We start from the raw sequence: 9260 nt of genomic DNA on the forward strand, positions 1-9260 counted from the left end.
AGATTCGTGCTGAAAGTAGACTAGAGACTGAACACAATGGCCACTCAATACCCCTATTGCAAAACACAACACCCAGTTGGAGAGAGAGAACAAAAGGGAATGCCCTGCCACAGAGGCAGGGTGGGAAGGGGGGGAGATGGGATTGGGGGGTGGGAGGGATACTGCACTTATTGGTGATGGAGAATGGGCACTGGTGGAGGGATGTGTTTGCGAACATTGTATGAGGGAAAAGCAAGCTTGAAAATGTGTGAATCTGCATCTATATCCTCATGGTGATTCACTAATTAAAGAATAAAATAAAATTTAAAAAAGTTAAATTCAATTCAATAATTACTGGTAAGCAAAATACTTTTAATAATGGCTAACATTTTCTACCCATATACTCTGTCATCCAAGTACCTAAAACATCCCAAGTACCTAAATTTCCTGTAATCCTCAGAAATATTTCAAATGGTAGGAAGGGGAAGTTCAGATTTTATAGCACTTGTGGCATTTAATGTAAGATACTATTAAAATAATACGACATTATTAATATAAAAACTATTATGAGAACAACTATTTACTTGAGCAACTATTTACGTAAGAAGTAGAACATGTATTATCAGAATGTTTGCACTAATCACATTTTGGAAAAACTTCATTTAATTTTTCAGAATGGACTTTCATTTCATTGTATTGGGAGTGGGGTGATGGGTCATACTCAGCGGAACTCAGAAGCTACTCTAGGCTCTGTGTTCTGCTGTTCATGTCTGGCAGTACTCAGGGGACAATATGCAATGCTGGGAATTGAACCAGGGTTGGCCACATGGAAGGCAAGAACTTGACCCTTTGAACTACATCTCCAGCGCTAGAACTGACTTTACAAAATGCTTCACATTAGCTCTGATTTCCTTCCCTTTCGTAGAAGAACTCATACATGTGAGGGAGCCTGAAGGTCAAACTCCTTTGGCTTCATGGCAAATTCGCCTTGAGATATGAGTAATATTGTATTTATAAAAAAATACAAGCAAAGAGCACATAAATAATACGCAGCTGAGCCAGGATTCAAGACCAGGCGCCAGGTTCAAGTCTATACTCTTAACCCCATATTTATTGACAATCACTGAGCCCTGTCCAAAAGGCACAGTGAAAAGCAGTTCTGGTGGAGAATAATATGTTTGAATATCACCTGATTAAAAATCATTTTCGCTTCTCAAGAAATTAGAAATAGAGCTCCCATTTGACCCAGCAATACCACTGCTGGGAATATACCCCAAAGAAGCAAAAAAAGTATAGTCGAAATGACATCTGCACTTATATGTTCATCGCAGCACTGTTTACAATAGCAAGAATCTGGAAAAAGCCCGAGTGCCCGAGAACAGATGACTGGTTAAAGAAACTCTGGTACATCTATGCAATGGAATACTGTGCAGCTGTTAGAAAAAATAAAGTCATGAACTTTGCATATAAGTGGATCAACATGGAAAGTATCATGCTAAGTGAAATGAGTCAGAAAGAGAGAGACAGACATAGAAAGATTGCACTTATCTGTGGAATATAAAATAACAGAATAGGAGACTAACACCCAAGAATAGTAGAAATAAGTACCAGTAAGTTGGCTCCATGGCTTGGAAGCTGGTCTCACTTGCTGGGGAAAATGGCAGCTCAGATACAGAAGGGAACACCAAGTAAAATGTGGTTGGAGATGCCGCCTGGGTAAGGGAGATGCGTGCTGAAAGTAGACTAGAGACTGAACACAATGTCTACCCAATACCCCTATTGCAAAACACAACACTTAATTGGAGAGAGAGAGATCAAAAGGGAATACCCTGCCACAGAGGCGGGGGGGGGGGAGATGGGGCTTATGGGGGAGAGATACTGGGTGTATTGATGGTGGAGAATGGGCACTGATGGAGTGATGTGTTTGTGAACATTGTATGAGGGGAAAAACAAGTTCTAAAATGTGTGAATCTGTATCTGTACCCTCATGGTGATTCACTAATTAAAGAATTTAAAAAATCATGTCTTTTTGCTAACAATTTTATTGATTGATTTTATTGATATATTGATAGGTAGATCATTGATAGAATTTGGAGCAACCTGTCGTTATTAGTCCCAAGTATGACAAAAGGGAATTATGCTTGCATTTCTTGAAAGCCCCGCCAAGTCTACCGGGGACCACTATGATCTCCTAAATTGCTTTAAGGCCACAGGGTCTGGTTTATTCAAGATATCAACCTCCAAGCTTCGAGTGAAACTATTGACACTGGAGATCATAAACGTCAAAAAAGTTTCTGATCTTCTGACAGAGCTTGAAGGAGGGCAGGTAAATGGTGAATCTGGCCTCATCCTCCTTTAAAATGGCGGAGGAAAGGCTGACAAGTTCTTTTGTACTCTAATCGTTGTTTCCTAAAACTTGAACCTTTCTGTAGTCATAAGAATGTATAGGACAGGGGCTGGAGCAATAGCACAGCGGGTAGGGCGTTTGCCTTGCACGCGGCCGACCTGGGTTCGATTCCCAGCATCCCATATTGTTCCCTGAGCACCTCCAGGAGTAATTCCTGAGTGCAGAGCTAGGAGTAACCCCTGTGCATTGACAGGTGTGACCCAAAAAGAAAAAAAGAAGAGAATGTATAGGACAGTCTATGACCATATCACTCTGAACACTCCCGGTCTCATCTGATCTTGGAAGCTATGTGGGGTCGGGCCTGGTTAGTACTTGGATGGGAGATCACCAGGGAGTACCTGGGTTCTGTAGGCTTTAAAAAAATGTATAGGACCAAGAAGGGGCAGGGGGAGGGATTAGCAGGCCTAAAATGACTTATCAGTGAATATCATATTATGCAACCATAATACATGTTTTCCTCTGCTGGATTTGTTTTGGTTCAACTTAAAACAAGACACAGCATATTTGTTTGGGTTTTATCTACTGCAAAATTCGGAGGTCAGAGAGAGAGCAGGGAGTCAGAGCACGGAGGCCATTTTATTTTGACATTTATATGAAGAAAGATGGGAAGTATTGTGTTCTGAGTTGGAGTATAACACCTTCAAGCAACTAATAAATGAAATGTCTAGGCTGCTATGCTGAGAATAAACAGTAGCTGTCAAAGGGCTGAATGATGACGCTTACTGAGAAAATATTACAATTATTTTGGCCAAAGACTATGGCCATTTAAACCAGAAATTAGTTATTTTGGAGTCTGTACAGATGGTGAGGAGTGGTTCCTTTGGTGTATATAAAATAAGTGAAAGTGGAGAAAATAAGAGTTTTGGGGAGTTTTCAGAGTAAGCATGAACCCCTTCCTGATTTTTTCCAGCAGTAATTTTTTCAGGAGGCTGGAACCATTGCTATTGTGAGACAGGACAAAAACTGGCACACAGTGGATGGAGAGATGGGACTTTCATGGAGTTCACGAGACCATTAGGAGTTCTGGGGCTCTCCTTCTCCTTCAAGCCAATGGGGACTTTCACTTTCTTTGATGGGTAGGGATAGGTGAGTCATTCCAGCCAGTATTCCGGGGTGATTCCTGGTGTTGCTTGAACTGGGATTGGTCACATGTAAAATAAGAGTCTTAAGCCCTGTTCTGTCTTTCTGACCTCAGATAACTCTTCCCTTTACTGAACTAAGAAAACAAAAGCTGAGCAGATTCTTCAATTGGCAATTTTGCTAACAATTACTGAAAAATCAGGTTTTTATTACTAGATATTTCATTATATCTTAAACAGCTCCACTTTAACATTTTTAACATATCCACATACATATATCTTATTTGGATATAGTCTGACAGATAAAACTGGACTATTAATGCATCTATTATCAGTTAACTGGTTCAAAGTCAGAATATAGTAAATAAAATGAGAGTAATAAGTGTTAAAAGCGTATTCTGTTAATACAAATTTTAATTTCTTAGGTAAAAATGTTTAATCAATGATCAAAATCATATAATTGTGTTACAGGTACTAAGTTTCTTTTAAATTTATCATTAGATAACTAACCAGGACTGGAATTTTAAAAATTAAGAAAATGACTAGACAGAAGACCTTATTTTTTATTTTTGAAGTGAACAGATTTTATTTAGGGGCTTTTGAGGATAGGAGGAAGGGATAAGAGAGAGAGAAGTAAGAGTGACGCATTCAAGAGAGAACGCGGGCTTCTCCAAGGGTGGAGGAAGCCCCTATACATAACTGAGCTTTAGACACAAAAGTATGAAAGCATGAAAGTACACATCTCAAGAGGGGAGATGCGGGCGACACATGTACTCGGCCACGTGGGCGCAAGCAGCACATGGGCTCAGGCAGCATATGCACTGACATAAGACCTTTTATCTGAAGAAACACATGTAAGACTGATTCTATGTGTCATACTACTAGAATGCAGCAAATAAGAGCTCTTATATTAAAAACTGCACTTAGAGAATTTCACCTTACAAATAATTATTTTAATTCAAATAAGCCATGACTTAATCATTTTATGTCAACAGATTCAAATGACAATTTATGAGGCCTAATGAGCACAGCTGTGCTGAGTAGTTTTTGTCTCACTGTGTCTAAAAGAAATGAAAATTTTCACAGGGTCAGCTAGCCTTCGAGATGGTTTAGCCACAGTCACTCAAATTTGGGGAAATTAGTATGCCTATATTAAATTTCCATTACTTTTTGCCTAAAAATCCCTCTCAGTAAGCAACGATTACCTATTCGTGTTTACAATTCATCTGTTATGCACAGTAGTCCACTCTTGTCATAAGTTGGGAAATACTATCCAGACCCCGAGTGAAAGCCTAAAAGTACAGATAATCCAAACCAGATAGTTTTGTTTTCATATCTATATGAAGTAGGATCTAATGAATTAACAATAATAATAAGATGAAATAATTCTTGCAATATAGTATAATAAAATTTATGGGAATCTGGTCTTTCTGGAAATACTTTATGGTACAGTACTCACTTCTTATGATAAAGTGATACAACATCTACATAAGGCATTGTATAGTGATACATTGTGTAGTGATTGTAAAAGTGATACAATGTCTACATGTGGCATGTATGACATGGAGATAAAGGGAGATGAATCATCACTGTGACATAGTGTTAGGATACTTTATTCATTGAACCAAGAGCTGTTTCACATCCCACGTTGGACAGAGGGATGGTAGGAGATTCCATCACACCATTCAGTTTGACACCTAATTAAAAACATTTGAATTATTTATTTATGGAATTTTTCAATTGAATATTTTTGGCTCACAGTTTTTCATGGATTCATGGTCACCGAAACTGGAAAGTATCACCACTGTTCATTTATTTCAGTGATTGACTTTCCCCATGTCAGTAGTCAACAAAGTCATAAGAATTATGCAAAATGTTCTTTATGACTAATATGACTTACTCAATAAGAATAGTATAGTAGATGATTCTGAAATATTCCAATCAATTTCTATAGCCAAGTGAATAAGTACAAAGTGTTTACTGACATTTTAGTACCTTTTTCCGCGGTCATAGTCTTTTCATTGTATTTTTTGTTTTTAAAAACAATATAGATTTGTGGTAGGCTATTGACAAATCCAGGGTTTTGTGGTTATCAATAGGAAGAGCAGCCCCATGTATTAGCCCAGTGACTGTCTCAAGAATGAGCCTTTGTGCATTGGTGCGCTGGAATTGAATTACAAGAAATGGTTATGCTCATTTTTTCTTTATTCTGTATTCTGAAACATAACTTTGAGAGTTTCCAGAGATCCTCGTGGGAGTGGGAACATTTACACAACAAAACTTGGCAAATGTGGCCCTTTCTGTTTCCTCCCCCCATCCCTCAATTTATCACAACACTGCACCGCATATAATCCCAATGTTGGCCAATGAGAAAGGCTTTTTTGCAGAACTCTCTGAGAGTATTTGCTAACTCTAAAGAGAGGTTTTTAAAATCTGCCACATATTTTCTTTTGCTGGGATATGAACATGTGAGTCATTTTTCATAGCTGCTAGCAGAAATCCTGTGCTTTGAAAAAAAAATAATGAAGACAATCGGCACTTAGGGAGTCACAGAGAAATGGAGCTGGAGATTGTTTAAATTCAGCCTAAAACTCATTTCAACTCAGAACCTCCAGGTATATGGATTCTTTGCTGCTGAATCAATTCGAAAAGAGTTGAGTTGTAATTACTTATTAACTGACATATCCCTAAATATTTAAATTGCATTCCCCTCGTCCTGCCTTAATGTTTTCTTTTGTAATTTGTCTCCTTAGTTCCTTCCATCATTTTTGATTTTTCATATTAAATTTCCCCATAAAGTTTGTTGGTATCAGCTCCCGTTTAATGAGTTCTGAAAATAATTATAATATTTAGATCTAGCGTAGCCAGCACGGAGTGAACTGTTTACCTTTATATTTGGATTTTGCTCTTCTGTTTGTTAGAAAATAAAAAGTGCCAGGGTCAGCTCCTTTAACAAATTGTTGTTTAAGACCATCTAAAACAAACACTTATTGAAAACACACACAGTCTATTCTTGTCCACATGTCTGCTTGTCAGCCAGGTGTTAGTCTTTGGAGATTGAGTTCAGTGGAATTTGGCTTCAAGTTAAATGTTAGGTTTGAATCTGCTTCACATGGTTGTCATTTTCCATTGAACAGATGACTAGTTTAAAAGACAGAAGAAGCTGCATGGCAGTGTGTGTAAAAGTCCTCAATTTCTCACCCCAGATGGGTAGAAAACAGGCACAATGTTGTATCTGCATCACAGGAAAGCTTAAGGCACATCATATGGACAAGCCCAAAATCAAAGAGTGGAAACTCCATTCCACCATTAGGGAAAAGAGATGAAAAAGTCCATGGCAAAGGTTGGAGTGAATGGCTGGTGAGCTATTGTTTCTTGTCTAATTTTTATAAGCTAAAGTATTGTTAAGGTTGATCATATGTGTCATTTATATGAGCTAGTTATATAACTTTGATGATTACAATATATCTTCAATAAAACAAGGTATGTTAGCCAATTCCAAATTTGCCCACATAAGCAAATTCTTAAATGTTGCTTTAATATGACTTTACCATGTTAAAAATTCATTAGTTGGGGCTGCAGAGGTAGCAGAGGTCAGGGGGTCTACTCTGTATGCACCCAACACTGGTTCCATCTCCACGCTGCACTGCATAGTCCTTGAGCATCACTGACTGTCACCAGTGTCACCCAAGCACTTCCAGGTGTGGCTTCAATGGCTTTCATGTTCCTCTGGGGTACCCCAGTGGTCCCTATCGCCACAGGGCCCAAGCAGTGCTTCATCCCTTTGGGTTCAAGTATTGAAGCACCAGCCTAAGTTGACCAGAAATGGCTTCCCAGGCCTCCAACTACTGCTTGGAAATCCCCCCACCCCTGCCAATTTAATAATTGTGCCAAATACAGTAACAGAATTCTACGTAGTTTGCCTTCAACAACATCAATAATTTAGCACCAAACTGATTTCATCTACGCTCCCACAGCCCTCCACCCCCCGGCCAAGCACATTCATAACATCATTGTGCATTTAAACATTTGACTTTGCCGTTTCTTCTATACCTGGAAACCCTTTCTCTCTATGCTTTCTTCTCTCTTGATCGAATAAGGTCTCTAATCCCAGAGCAAACTTTCACTTATTTACATTCCTGTGGCTTTATAAGCTGTGCTACTAATTTGGCACTCTCAGACATGATAGGATTAGCATGAACTCTTGCGCAACGCTGGCCATATGCTGGGAATAAGGAGCTGTGCTAGTGATAAGGAAGCGAGTGAGCAAAACTCCAAGAACAGAAAATAGAAATAACCACAGCTGATGGGGCAAGAAGAAAGGCAATCAATCATACACCATCAGAAATGTATTTGCAAATCCCCACATTGCTGGTGTAAAAAGCTAAACTATGTAATGAGAAGAGGCTCTTGATGGTTCTCGGAGCCGGGAAAACCAAGGGCCACTCTAAACATGTATGATGGTAATGAGACTAAATAGACCCTGGAAGCTATCCAAACCTCTTTTGATTATTAGTTCTTTTGTATTTGTGTTTCCTGCTAAAGCTACACCAATCTTTCCCCACAGACCATCTTGAGTTCATTTTCCTGCAAGACAAGTTTTAGGTTTTATACCTACAAAACCAATAGGATTTTGAGCATGGTTGAACCTAAGTGAATACGATTTATTGACACATCTTGAATGTGTGCTTTTTAAAGTAGGAAACATTATCTTCATTCCATTCAACACACATTCTTGACTAAATCTGGCTTGGATATTTAAAAAAGTAATGCATTTCATTTCTATGCCAAAAGAAAATATACGAGCAAAATAGCTGCACCCAAAAAGTAACTTCTTATGTTGCATGCAAATAATCTAAAAAATGACAGTAACACGTTTCTATTTATCTTTTCCCCCCAAAGACTAGGGTAGTGCACAAAACATTGCTATAAACCTGTTGCTTCCAGGGCCATTTGAGATGCTGACATTGCCATTGAGTGTTCTTCAGTTGAAATTAAATCTTTCCTCCATTCAGACTATGAAAGACGACCAGCCTAGTCATAAAAACCAATGGAGTAAAAAAATCAAGAGCCATCAACAAAATGAAAGGAAATATTAAGCATCAGGTCTACTCATGAGAAAACGAGGAAAAGGCAATGCGAAATGAATAGGCTCATACAATTACATTTGCACATTTTGCAGCCTGTACAATAAAAGTTTGGCTTTAGATTAGAATGGAGCAGAGTAAACCATGTCATGTGAAATAGTTAACTGGGTTTCTGGACTATACACCAGGGAACAGAATTGTATGAAAATCATGAAAGCAAGAATTTAATGGACTTGACACCTAGTTCTAATTCAACATTACACACGTGAAGTTTAGTATGAAAATAAAAATTAGCACAAAGGAAATGTTACAAAAAAATAAATATCACAGCTCTGGATCCCAAGAGAGATACAAATATGGGAGTGAAATATCCTCTGTTGTTATTTTATTTTTCGTGAACAAAATTGCTAAGGTATTAGGGGAAATCTTGGCATGTCCTCTGCCAGCTAGTGATAATAGCAGCAATAAACACCAGAAATGATCAGGTATAACTGCCCTCTCGCAGCTAAAGCCAAGTGAGAAGACTCATGCCAAGAGACCACAATTACACCTGAATAATGCAGCAGGGCAGCTGAGGAAGGCACTCACTGCAAAAGGATTAAAACAGACTTAAAATTGTCACATGGAGGAGGAAATTACCAGCATAGTAAGACAGTGGTTTGGCACTTCCTATGCTTCTTATTTCTTTGTACCTTTACCTGTAAAATC

The 9260-nt window shown here is 38.5% G+C and overlaps 1 pseudogene; it reads left to right on the forward strand.

The window, feature by feature from the left end:
* The first annotated feature begins 2620 nt into the window (after positions 1 to 2620).
* Positions 2621 to 2740, forward strand: LOC129400353 (5S ribosomal RNA; annotated as a pseudogene).
* Positions 2741 to 9260: the final 6520 nt, after the last annotated feature.

The sequence above is a fragment of the Sorex araneus genome, chromosome X (genome assembly GCF_027595985.1).
Source record: "Sorex araneus isolate mSorAra2 chromosome X, mSorAra2.pri, whole genome shotgun sequence".
Classification (NCBI taxonomy): domain Eukaryota; kingdom Metazoa; phylum Chordata; class Mammalia; order Eulipotyphla; family Soricidae; genus Sorex; species Sorex araneus.